Below are 14,225 nucleotides of genomic sequence, written 5' to 3'. Positions count from 1 at the left end.
TCTTAATTTGAGTGAAGTGTATTAATGATTTTTGACTGGGTTAGATCAAAGCTGACTCAACCCAGAAAAGAGTAACCCAAAATCATTTTATTTGCTAAATTATGTGTAATTACTTGATCTTAGAGCTATAACAGAAGTTTTAAAATTTTGATTTTGACCCACTAATTGTGTGAATTAATCTATATAGTACAATTTATCTTTGATAGTAAAAACTTGCTAAATGTGAATTATGAGGAAAAATAAAGGCTAATGAAAAAATATGAAGTTCAACATAAAATTATGGAATATAAATGAACTGAATAATTTTTCATTTAATTAAAACTAAAATAAATATAAAAACATGAATTATCATTACAATCTTTGTTTAAAAAGATAAATCGATGGTCAAATTGGTGTGATTGTCAATTCACTAGTTTAACAATCGATTTAATCTTTTAATTATTTATATTCCATAGAAAATAAATTTATATTTTTAAAATTTAAACAACATAAATAAGTGAATAAATAGACTACACTTTAACTAAAAATTAATGATCAAAATATTATTATAGTTTAACCTATTTAATAAATTTTATTTTTATAGATTTTTTCAATTTAAATTTGTTGAACCATATTTGAATTTTATAAAAAGAACTAAATCGAAGTAACCTTTAATTTTTGGTCAAATTAATTGAATTAACCGGTTAGGTTTAAGTTTAAAGACTCTTAAGGAAGGTAATTACCGGTTGGGTTAAGTTAACTGTTAAAGGATTTTTTGTCCTTAAAGAATCAGTTATAGACTACGTAATGTGACGCGAGGAATGACGAACCATAACATTTGATTAAAAGAAATTAATTAAATACGCGGCCAATTGTGTATGTTTTTGGATTTACCGGCGAGATTATATGCGGCTAAACGGTTAACAAGAAGTGATCTGGATCGTGAAGACACGATCACAGTTAATAAAGAAGAAACTGTTTTGAACCTTCTAAATATGGATTGTAATTTTTGACTAGGATCGGAGATTTGCTTATTTGACAGCCCATTGGTTTCAGCAACAAAACAATTAACAGTCACGATTTTTGCTGTTTGTTTCCATTTTATGGAATTTTGCCATTTTTAACCAAAATCAAAATCTCAACTACCTTTTACATCCACAATTTCCTTTCATCACCATCGATGGGTCGGTTTGATTGTCGAACCAAATTATCGAAATAAAATTTTATAATCTTATATAACCGGAACCGGGATGTACATTGATCGATTTGATTATCAAATTGAACGAAATTAACTATAACCAATTTTATTTAATTTCGTAGTGATAAAAATATATATAGTTTGATCAATTATTCTATTTAACCGAACAACTAAATTTTATTAATATTAATTCTTAAAGATGATAAATAAAAAATAAAAAAAATAAAAAATAATTTGACATTAGTTTTTAATTATATATATTGAGAGAAAATACATATTAAAGCTATGAAAAAATATTGTAAAAATACTTTGAATTTAAAAGAATACAAAAATAACATCATGCATGTATATAATTTGGATAATTTGATTGGTTTGATTATTTTTGAAATTTCATATCAAAAACCCAAAAAAAACTGAATTAATCAAAATTATTGGACATTGTATTATTCAAAAAATATTACTCCCTCCATTATGAATTAGTTATCGCTTTAGTGAGATTTTTTTGTTCTATAATACTTGTCATTTTAGAATATCAAGAAAGCATCTATTGCTATTTTTCCACATATATCCCTCATTAATTCATTGAAAGAATATAAAAATACAAATAAAAAATCATACTAATTAATGTTAATAAGTTTTAAGAAGGGCTAATTTAGTAAAAATACTTATAATTTTATACATATTTATTGATTTCTTAATTTATGTGAAAATGGTTAAAACGACAACTATTTCAAAATGGAGGGAGTATAATATTACAATAGATATTTACTATTTAAACAGCATTTACTTACCCTAACCACCAAACTCTAAATGGAAGTAACTGGATTTAACCCACTTATAAAAACTGTGTGCTCACACTGAATTATGTTTCTAAAATACTCCCTCCGTCCCACTCTAATTGACAAAATATGGAGTTTTTAGTGTCCCATTCTAATTGACAAAACTAACATAACTATAATTTTTTTTCTTTAACTTTCCATCTTTACCCTCATTTAAATTTAAACTTTTTACGGAAAATGGTGAATATTTAATGAGAATTTGACTAATATACTAATAGCATTAATTAGTTCCATTATCAATACAAGGGTATAGAAGTAACTATCTATGTCATTTATTAGTTTGTATTGGTTATTGTAATTTAGTTATTTTGTCAATTAGAGTGAGACGGAGGGAGTATTATTCATGTGTGAAATAAAATTCAGAGCTATAGAAAAAAAGGTGAGAATATAAAGAACATATTCACCTTGTTTTTTGATATTGTTTGAAATCACTTAGAAATGAGTTTGATGATTTAAATTGGAAATATTACATGTATCAATATAGTCCACAAAATATTTTAATTCAAACAAAAAAGTTAACCCATTAAATTGTGCAAAATTTTAAAAATTATCATCAAATATTCTTTCATCTTTCTTTAACACAAACAATTTGTATAGGTAATTCGGAAAATATTTAAAATCATTTACAATAATCACATGGAAAATAGTAAGATGTTTAGAAAATTACATGCATAGTGTTATTTGCACATTATCTTATAAAATAAAATAAAAATATAATAATTGCTCTAATATAATAAGTACTATTAAAACTAACATAAAAAATAGTAGCAAGAATAAGAATTTTTATTAAAAAGCCAGCTAATAAATAAAATGTTTAAAAGACTAAAATTATTATACTCCCCTTAATAAATTTTATTAAAAATATGAATTTATTAAAAATATGTAATTCCTAAAACATCTCTTTCATGAGTCATCCGTAAACTAAGTCACTCATAATACAACACCTCATTAAAATGATGGTAATATCATAATATCACCATTATTACGATATTACCATCATTTTAATGAGGTGTTATATTATGAATGAATTAGTCTACGAATGGCATGATAGACTCGGTATACACAAGAATTTCTCCTCTTTCATCTCTTATTTACAGGAGATTTGATTGGTATATTCTTAACTTTTTACTTTCTTTTTCTTAACAGAAGTGTTGGATTATACTATTGGAGCAATTGGGGGGGGGGGGGGGGGGGAATAGAAACAGCCAATCACATTGTTACACGTTAGCAACTAAAGAGAAAAGAAATAGTGTTGGTATCCCCACCGGCCATTATGATGTGTACGAATGGCAAAAATAAAGAGGCAGCTTAACATGCAAAACGAAGCGCATTAAAATGCACTTTATGTTGAAAGTTGAAATGCAAGTGGTTGGAATTTCATTATTTATCGTAGAATTGTACCATACAATTGTTGCGTCATATTATTCATATAATAAATTAATTATGTATTAGTCATTTAAAAAATTAAATAATAAAAAAAAATTGAAAAATTTCATATCACCAATGCTCGTTGATTTGATGTAAAAATAATATGGCGCAACGGTTGCATAGAATAAACATTTTTATTACAAATATGTAAAGCAATTTAATTACTCTAATTAATTATAAATACAAACACAACCCAACTAACACAAAAGATTAATAAATTAAACATATTTGTATTATAAATAAATTAATCCATCTATAAATCAATTTAAAATGTGTTTTATTTATCATGTAGTCAGTAATTTTATTTTATTTTGTGATTTTCGCATCGACTTGACTCGGACAAATTAGCAACCCGCACTGTTTAAATAACTTTATATTTAACTAAATATGTTATATGTGTATCTTATTATATAATCATATTCTATAAAATATACTTATATGGTCGGTATTTGTTTAATTATGCATCATATTTTGTATAATTAATATTTAATCATGTCATTCAAATAGGTCAATACAATATGAATACTATACATATATCCATAGTGAAATACTTAGTTTATATGTTTCTGTTACATGTCAAAAAAGTCACTATCGGTTCTCATGCACAAATAACAAAATAAAAAATATCAAGTTTGGTTGTCTAATAACCGCTTTAATATTTAAGTCATAATTTGAATTTTTTTCAAAAATAATCGAGTGTAGATAATTATTAAATCGTAAGTATTTATAGGCTTATAGTAATTCATGGTTGTATTTAATAGTCATAAACATAATAATAGCATAGAGGACACATTCATATTTTATTTAATGTGTAGCGAAGATGCTTGCTTGATTACAACGGTGTAGCTTATAGCAATAATATTATATCTCTTTCTTCATCGCTCCATTACGCAATTGTCGTATGGTTATAGGCGAATATCATAAAGGTGAACTAATATGCTACGACCGGCGATCATATAATTCCACATCTCGTTTAGTGTTCGGATAATATTAGGTCGGTATCGGTTCCTTTTAAAACCACCAATAAACTAATGTATGGTGAAGTGGCTTAATCATAGAAGTAAGGTTGAATGAGCCCACATGGACCTCTACCTTACTACCTACTGCCAAGTCTCAATCAAGTATGGATGGAGAGAGCAACTTGCGTATCAAACAAAAGGTATAATAACGAAATGTGATAAAAATAGAGGGGCTGTTTTGTAAATTAAAATTATAAGGACTCCTTATTATCAATTGTGGCTAGATAAAAGTACGGGCACTCTTCACTATACATAAAAATACTCAACACAACTAATATATGGTCTTGGTCTTCAAAGTCCACGACCGGATTTGCTACACTTAACCACTCACGTTTACTCGTTACAAGCGCCGCAGCTTTCTACGGCTGACACGTATTCTACTGAATCTAAAAGTGTTTTGAAATGAAAATTAGAGGGAACAGAGAATTATCATCGCCCCTCACCAACCTCACTAATGTTATGTTAAACGAAGGATTAAAATGTCAAAATGTTGATGTTATCAAAAAAAAAAGTCTAAATGTTGAAGTGATCACTATTGAGAGTTAATTTTATATAAAATTATTTATATGTATATTTTTTATTTTAATCACTTACTAAAAAAATATCATATAAATTTATATTTTTTTTTAATTTATTATCGATATAAAAATTCGGTATTTTCCTCCTCTCAAATAAATGTCATAATTTGACGAAGCCCTAATTAAAAAAAAACACATTCATTTTTTTTCCTTGTTAATTATAGTTGTCGGATCCAATAAAATATACTAAATTTTTAAATCGGTGATAGATTTATAAAATAAATAAATAAAAAGACGATCGATTTATACGACAGCTTTTAAAGGACGTGAATAAAATAAAAAAATGTATAAAAATAACGAGTTTATATGGGATTAATTCCATTATTGATATGCCCTGTTCCCTATAAATGAAAAGGCCAATGGTAATATCTAAACTGAAATGTATATTTTGGAGCTTATATTATTATTTTTTATTAAAAAGTTATTTAGTATATTTTAAATTATGCAAAATTAATTGTATTTGCAATCATCAATCGTGTTAAAATTATAAAATACATTAAAGTTTGTAAATTATTTTATAAATAGTAATTAAACACTCATTCGTACCATTTTAATTACAATTTTATATTTTTTCTCTCACAAAAATTATTATTAACGAAAGCAATATGTTGCCTTTTCCGCTCCGTTTAGAAAGTATTGTTGTTTTAGACGTATATTAGAAGAAATAATATATATATATTTACTAATTGTGTTTTAAAATTAATTTTATCATTAATTGTTTTATAAATATGTTTAATAAATTAAAATAAAAAACAAAAAGCTATGCAAAAAGATATGTAAACAAACTAAAGTATAATATAAAAAATAAATATGAAATAAATGGAATATTTAAGTAATTAGCTTCACTTGTGGATGAATCATTAGTCATTTCATAATGCTAAAAATTAGGTATTGTTTAGTTTAAGCTTAATGGTCCTGGCCAAGTGTTTATACAGCACAAGAACAAATATGTCATATGCTTCGATTTTGGATTCTTCTATTAAAGAAAAAAAAAGTAAATAAGATTGATATTGTATGGATGGTGCCATTTTTGTTTTTCTTTTGTTCCCATAATTAATGTTATTATTCAGAGGATAAGATAATGACTTGATAAATAGCCTATGGATAGTGCCCCATTTTACTGGTCAAGTAAGTGCATTTTCAGCATTATATCAAGCAATGAAGAACAAACAAGCATGTTGAATTAAAATGTGATTATGGAGTTTTTATCACAGTTTCCTATGAACATTAGTACTATATTTGTACTAGTCGTAAATTCGCGCATTTGCGCGGATTCAATTTAATATGATTAAAATAGTAAATTTTTTAAAGAAATTAATACAATAAATATTTTAAAAAATTCAGAATTTGTAAACAAATAAAAAAATATATATTACAATATTCTGCCAGTGAATCATTTTAAAGTATTGATGATATTTATGATATTTTTTTTGAATTTTATGTTATACGTCTATTTGTTGAAAATCAATGAAAAGATTCCGTTGGTCCTCTCAATTTTATTCTAATTGCATGCCCGCACAATTGTGCGGGATCTATATAATATAATTTCTATTTACTTTTTGTTATTATTATAATTTTTCATTTTTTTCATTAAATTATAAAATACTATAATAGACAATATTAATCATTTTTTATATGTAACTAATAGAAATTATTTAGATAAATTTTGATTAACGGAAACATAATTTTGTGTAATCTATATGATATCAACGCCATCAAATAGCTTTATTCTCAAGTTAAGCCATTTTGTAATATTGTTATCCAAGTTTGCATAGCCTTGAACTTAACAATTTGTCATAATTTATGAACTAATAAAATAAATTTTGATTATATTTAATTCTAACTTAAATTTTGTATAATAGATAATTTTATAACATTTAAACTAATATTTTTGTTTCGTTCTTGTGAATTTTAACAATATAAGATTACAATCTAAATTACATTATAGGAGTACAATTAAAATAATTTTTAATTTTTTCTGCTTTTAGCTTGAACTTTTCAGTTACTTATTTATAAAATAGAAATTTAATTATTTTTTATTTAATGAGAAACTCGATTCAATAATCTTTTTTCTTTTCCTTCTTGTTGTATTTGTCTTTTCATTTTAAGAAAATCACACATATGACAATGACATTGTTGTTTAATTTGTAGAATGCAGATGGATTATGAAGTTCAAAACAAATTAAAAATTTAAGAAAAAAAATGAAAAACTCATTTATATAATTTTTTTTTATTTAAATTAAATAAAAAAGTTATGTATATATATATTTAAATTAACTTTATGTATTATTTAGTGATGTGATTTGGAATAGTACTGCAAAAAATATAAAAAAATATTAAGTTAAATTACTACTATATGTAAAAAAAATTAAAAAATAAAACTGAGTTGAAAAATAAAAATAAAATGAAAATCTTTCAAAAATATAAAACCCCATGATAAAAGCTTTTATCTATATTATTTTTAGGATTCATAATTTTTTTGTTTATTGACATTTAAATTTACTCTTGTTCTTTGTCTTTCTTTTTCTTGCTGCGATTGCTTCGACTTTCAGCTTCTTCAATTTAAAGTTTTTCTAACATGTGCTTCTTTTAACGGTTTTAGGTTAAAAAAATAAATTTCAACTTTCAGCTCTTTGAATTCAAAGTTTGTTTTAACATTCGCTTTTTTTTTTTTAACGTTTTTTGGCAAAAAAACAAATTCACTGTTCCTCGTCTCTAGAACTTCAGCACAATATGCAATAATTTTAAAATATCTTAGAATTTGATTAATGTTTTTATGTGTCACTTTAAAATTAAATTAATAAAATTATAGAGAAAAAGAATAAAAAACAGATAAAATAAGATTATAAACAACTGAACATAAAATAGACCTTACTTCAATGAAATAACTTTTAATTGCAAGATTTGGGTAACTTCACTAAAAATAAGGACCAGTTAAATATCTTATTTATATGAAATATCTTTCATAGCCTTCTAAATCAAGACGATTAATATAAAATAAAAGAGACAACATATAGTAATAACTTACGGCAATAATTGGAGTATTTGGCGAGTTAAAGAGAATGCCAACCTCAGCTGCACAATAATCAAATAAAGATCATATCAGTTGTATTATTTTTTCAAAAGTGAAATACGTAAAGAGGGTAAAAGGAAATTAAATAGGATTGATAACTCTAAGAAATCTAGTAGTTTAAAAACTCTTTAAAAGTGATAACCCAATCCTGTGAATAAAATTTATCCATTTAGCAAACAGAAAATTCATTGTTTAAAAAATAAAATTTAAATAATTTATTTTTAGAAATGGGTAAAGATGAAGAGATTGTTTTTATGAATTATCTTTTGATCAATTAAAAAATGAATAAATAGGCTATTTGTATTGATTAGGAAGTTTGTTTAGATTAAATACTAATTAAATTAAGTAAACTAAAATAAGCATTTTAAAAAAGTTGGAGACTACGAAATTGCACTATTTGGTGAGAATCAATGAGAGGGCTCCGTTGGTCCTCTCAATTATATAAATATATAGATATAGATTTCAAAGGTAGCGGAATTATTGTAAGGCGAATTTTTATATACAGACATATATAAATAAAGGGAAAAAAATTATACTCCCTCTGTCCCGTTTAAAAGTATAAAAAGACTTTTTTATAAGTAAAAAAAAGACTTTATAAATGGAACAAACGGAATACTAATTGGTTTGTTATATAAATTTAAAAGAAAAAAAAATTGCATAGTACTACCGATAAAAAATTTGCGAGCTTTTTGTTTCGCTTACTTATAACTAAATAAATTAATTAATTGAAAATTTGGTGATTTACAAAATAAGATATAATACGACAAGTTAAATGATGCAAATTAGTATTGATTATGCTGCTAAGTTGATCCAATTTATCTAGTTTGTCGTGTCACGTCATTTGGGTCACCATTTTTTATGAATCGTCAGATCAAACAATGATATAATTGTTAAAAATGAAAAGATGGTGAATAATGTTGATTTTTCTTAATATCGTAACTGATTTGTAATTTACTGTAAAAATGATGTTTTTATTATATAATTAATTTAAATTAAAAGTATTGATCAATTTTTTTTAATTAATTATTTGTTAAGGATTGGGATTCTCTCAAGTTTATTTGAACTTGAGGGGGTTATGTTTATGATCTATTCCGTTCATTGTATAATGAATGGTGTATATTGATTTGATTAAAATTGTGCTTTTTTTATCTACACTGTTCATTATATAATGAACAGTGTGCATTATGAACATGACCCTCTCAAGTTCATTTTGAAACTAGTCGTAATCCCGCGCATTTGCGCGGAATCAAGTTAATACTTAACCTAAGTATGAATTTTTTTAAAACAATTAATACAAAAAAAATATTTAAAAAATCCTAATTGTGAAACTACTAAAATAAAAAATCTATCAATATTCTAACAATAAAGTTTTTAAAGTATTGGTATTTGATGCATTTTATATTTTATATGTTTTTTGTGTCGAAATTTAATCTTTTTCTTTCCCATAATTGTTTTTATGTTTTCTCGAAAATTTGCATGCAATTACTTATAATGATAAAATATGAACCAGATAGCATAACTTTTCATATTTTATTATCTTCCTCGAATATGCTTGTGTGATATGGTTATTTTAAAACTGTTAATAAAATTAAATTTTTTTGTGAGATTTATTTTTTTATATTATAAAACATGTGTTTAATACCTACACAGACAAAGGTGGCATATTTATTTCTTCTTTTATAAGAGTGGTTTAGATTACAAAATCTTTGTACTACTTTTATTATGAAAAAATATCGTTAATTATAATATTCGATAGAGCATTATTTTTAGATTTTTTATATTCTAGCATTGCATCGTATTGATTTTCTAATATTTCATTTGATTCTCTAAAGTTGAATTGAGTTATCAAACATCTTCAACTCTAAAGTTAAGTGTTTGATAACTCAATTTAACACTTAACTTTTAAAGAAATTAATTTTTTTAATATTTAATAATTTTTACTAAATACTTTTAATTTGATTTATATTTATAAAATTATTATTTTTTGCAGGTGACAAAAATTATTGTTGTTATTTTCTTTGTATATTTCTCATAAATGAATAATATAAATTGAAATTTAATTATTAAAACAACCCAACTTAATTTTAAATAAATATATAGACATTAACAAAAATGTAGAGTCCACCATATTTAAATTATCAGATTCATATATAATATATATTAGTAATTATTTATTAATAATCGTTGTTTTAAATTATCTAAATTAGAAATTCATGAGAATGGTTTTTTAGTCGTCTCAAAATACCAAACTATCTTTCGGTGAAAAATACCGACATAAACATTATAATATACATTGGTCGGTAGCCACATCATTATTTTTCCAATAAAAAAATATGTCGATTTTATGATTTGACAAAATAGAGAAGGCAAAATAAAAGTATCTCCCCACAACTATAATTTTTTTGCCAAATATACTATAATTTTTAAAGTTTGCCAATTTCATCCGTCATCTGTTCAATTTTTGCCAATATACCAAAGACTTTAATATATTTGAGTATATTTGGTAAAATCCAAATGAGTCTTGGATATATTTGGTAAAGATTGACTAAATGATATATCAAATTGGCAAACTTCAAAGATCATGATATATTCGGTAAAAAGACTATAATTGTGAGTAGATAAGTTCATTTTGCAAATAAAATATACACAAAGTGAGAACTAATTTACTAATCAAATTGAAAGTACGATCATCAATTTTGTTTTAACAACTATAACCATAAATTGCAATATTATATAATCAAGTTATAACCAAACCGAAAGAATTATTTGGAATGATCGTTTATCACCCAAATTACCAAAATTCATATTAATACTAATTTTTAAAAAAATTATATTGATGTTAATTAAAAGATAAAATCACATCGAAGTTGTGTAATTTTTTTAAAAAAATATCTTATTTTTTAAAGAAAATACATGAAAACAATATCATGTATATTTTCCAAATTAACCGAACATGATAAATTAATAATTGTATTTGAAAATTATTAACTATAATCAAACTGAATTAATAAAAAACCGAAGCAAATCAAAACTTTAATTTGATTTAATTGATTAATTCAATTATTCAAATAGTGGACATTCCTATTCCCGTTTCTGTGAAAATAGTCTAAACATTTTCTGTAAGAACTAAAGAAACTAATGCTCTATTCCTAGAACTGAGAAACTAATAAAGCTAAAACAAATGGGAAAGGTAATTCTCTACCGATTAATGGAGGTATAGTTATGTAGAAAGACCATTCTATCAAAGCTAGTGTATGTAACTAATTTAAGCAAAATAAAAGTATAAAAAATCGCAGAACATAAGAGCTGTGCTGGAAAAATGGCAGAGAATATAGGAATAAATCAAAAAAATTTATTAGTTTTTCAGTTTTACAAATAATTTATTTAATATTTAATTTATTTAGAATATTAAAAAATTGTCAAATTTTTAATTTTTAATTTAAATTTAAATCTTAAAGTTTTTTGGCATGTAAAGCTTCAAGATGTATTAAAACAAAACTTCTTATCTAAATACATGTATAATTTATCTTTATTTTTGTATTTGGTAGTCAAAGAATATCATGCAGTATTTTTTATAATATGCTAATAATGTATTTGTGGATTGTGATCCATTTTAACTTCATTACATGGTTTACGGATTGAAGTTGAAAATTTTGGCAATGATTATGTATTTGTTTCGGTGTTTTTAGTTAAGTTAAATTACAATACGAACAATAGTAATAGTTTGGTGAGAGTTTGTATAGTATTAGGAGTAGGTATTTTATATAAATAAAAATAAAAATAAAAATAAGTTGTTTACAAAAATTGGAGACTATGAGAATGCTCTATTTGTGAGAATCAATGAGAGAGTTCCGTTGGTCCTGTTAATTATATAATATATAGATTTTGGCAATAATTATGTATATGTTTCAGTGTTTTTAGTTAAGTTAAATTACAATACGAACAATAGTAGTAGTTTGGTGAGAGTTTGTATAGTATTAGGAGTAGGTGTTTTATATAAATAAAAATAAAAATAAGTTGTTTAAAAAAATTGGAGACTATAAAAATGCTCTATTTGTGAGAATCAATGAGAGAGCTCTGTTAGTTCTCTCAATTATATAATATATAGATATAGATAGATTAAAGGAATCCCAATCCATTTGTTAATTATAATGTAATTTTACAAATGGATGAGGTCATGCAGGATATAGCAAATCTTATCGCAACCTAAACTAATCTTATCACGAAATTCATAACAGAAAGACTTGTTACAGACAAAAGAAGAACAAAACAAACCCGATCCGATTGAGCCTAAATAAACTCATTTTATACTCAGTCCAGACCTAGCGAAATCGGATGATTCGTTTGGTTCGGAAACTGGTCAACTTCAAACAAAAAATTATGTAAACAATTACAAATAGTAAATGAAATACAGAGCATTTTTGTTGTAAGGTCCGCTTTTAGTTTATTAATGTCACCATCTTGAAGGAACAATAACAACAAAGTTATGATTAAAAAAAAAAAAAAGTTAATTCAAGCATAAAAATTAGCTATTTTAACCTTTCTTTAATTCCACGTCAAAAAAAAAACCTTTCTTTAAGTTTTCATACAGCATATGTTTAAATAAACTAAGCAAAATTATTGTTTATTTAAACTTAAATTTTTTAGAATTAATTTATATCAAACAAACTCATATTAGACGAGATGTGTTAGTGATAAGAGCGCTCCATATAAATTTTGAATTTTGAGTCACCGCGAATAGAGAGTGCATTCAGTTCCAACCGAATCAAAAAAATTATTTTTTCCGAAATCAAAATGAATTGAACTATTAAGTATTAAGGAAGTAGAAGTTTTCAAATTAAATCGCGTCAATTGATTCAGTTATTTCGGTTTGATTTACATTAAAACTTAACTAAAACTATTTAGGTTCAAAACTGAACCGGAAAACTAAACTTTTTACAATATTAAACTGAGTTGAACTAAATTATGTCGATTTGATTTAATGTTTCAGTTACAGTCGATTTAATAAACCTGCAATCGTAGGGTTACGAGTAAAATCCTACAATCAATTTTTAAATTAGAAATATAGAATGTAACTGCGTGGCTTATGCGGTGATTACGCCAATGCAATTGCAATTGAATATAATTAATTAGTTTTTTTATTTTTAAAGTAATTAATGTTTGTCAACTAGCTTGCTACATGAAGAAGTTAGCTAAAATTAAAATAAGTTTGTTTAATCATAGATCAGGTAGCATTATAGTAAAATTAAAGTCACAGAGAGTATCTGCAACTGCAATGGACAATAAGCTCAAGTAAACAATATTCACTTTACAACTAATTTAGGCTTTGGAGAAAAGAATGACACCACGTAATCTTAATATTAAAATCCTGCAATTAATTTTTTTTATACTCCCTCCGTCCCGTTTAAGAAGGGACAAATGAGTTTTACACAAAAATTAATAAAATAAGACAATATTTTATTTTGTCATGTCTACCCCTATTTATTAGTGTAGTTTCTCCTAATAATAGTATAGGTTTATTGTAAATTGAGTTGCATTTAATACATATTGAAATAACTAAAGGGATAAAAGTGGAAGTTCAATATAAATTGGCACAGAAAACACGATATGACCTTCTTAGATGGGACAAATAAAAATGAGATATGTCCCTTCTTAAACGGGACGGAGGGAGTATTTTTTTATGTCACGATTCATAACTATAGTTGACTAAATTTGTAGGAAAAGGACATGGGATTGTTATCAAACACACAAGTTGGTTTATGGGAGGTAGCTAGCACATGCGCTCATACTGTTTTTATAAGATGTAATGAAATATTTTTTAAATGAATTAAAATAATATTATTAAATTTTATATTAATAATAATTATATAAAAAAAATTAAATCAATAATATTACTAAATTTTATATTAGTACTATTAATAATATCCTTTATATATTAAAAGTTATCAAATGTATAAATATTCATAATACACTTTGTTTAGTCTAACGGCAGATCTAGAGAGAGGCGAAGGTGGACATACGTCTTCCTCCACCAAAAATTTTATTCGTAAAAAGTTATATGGATAATTCAGTGGATGGAAATGAACGAACCCTCTAGCAAACAATTCCGCT

The sequence above is a fragment of the Mercurialis annua genome, linkage group LG3 (genome assembly GCF_937616625.2).
Source record: "Mercurialis annua linkage group LG3, ddMerAnnu1.2, whole genome shotgun sequence".
Classification (NCBI taxonomy): domain Eukaryota; kingdom Viridiplantae; phylum Streptophyta; class Magnoliopsida; order Malpighiales; family Euphorbiaceae; genus Mercurialis; species Mercurialis annua.
The sequence above is the reverse complement of the archived record's forward strand: the minus strand, read 5'-3'. Positions refer to the sequence as shown.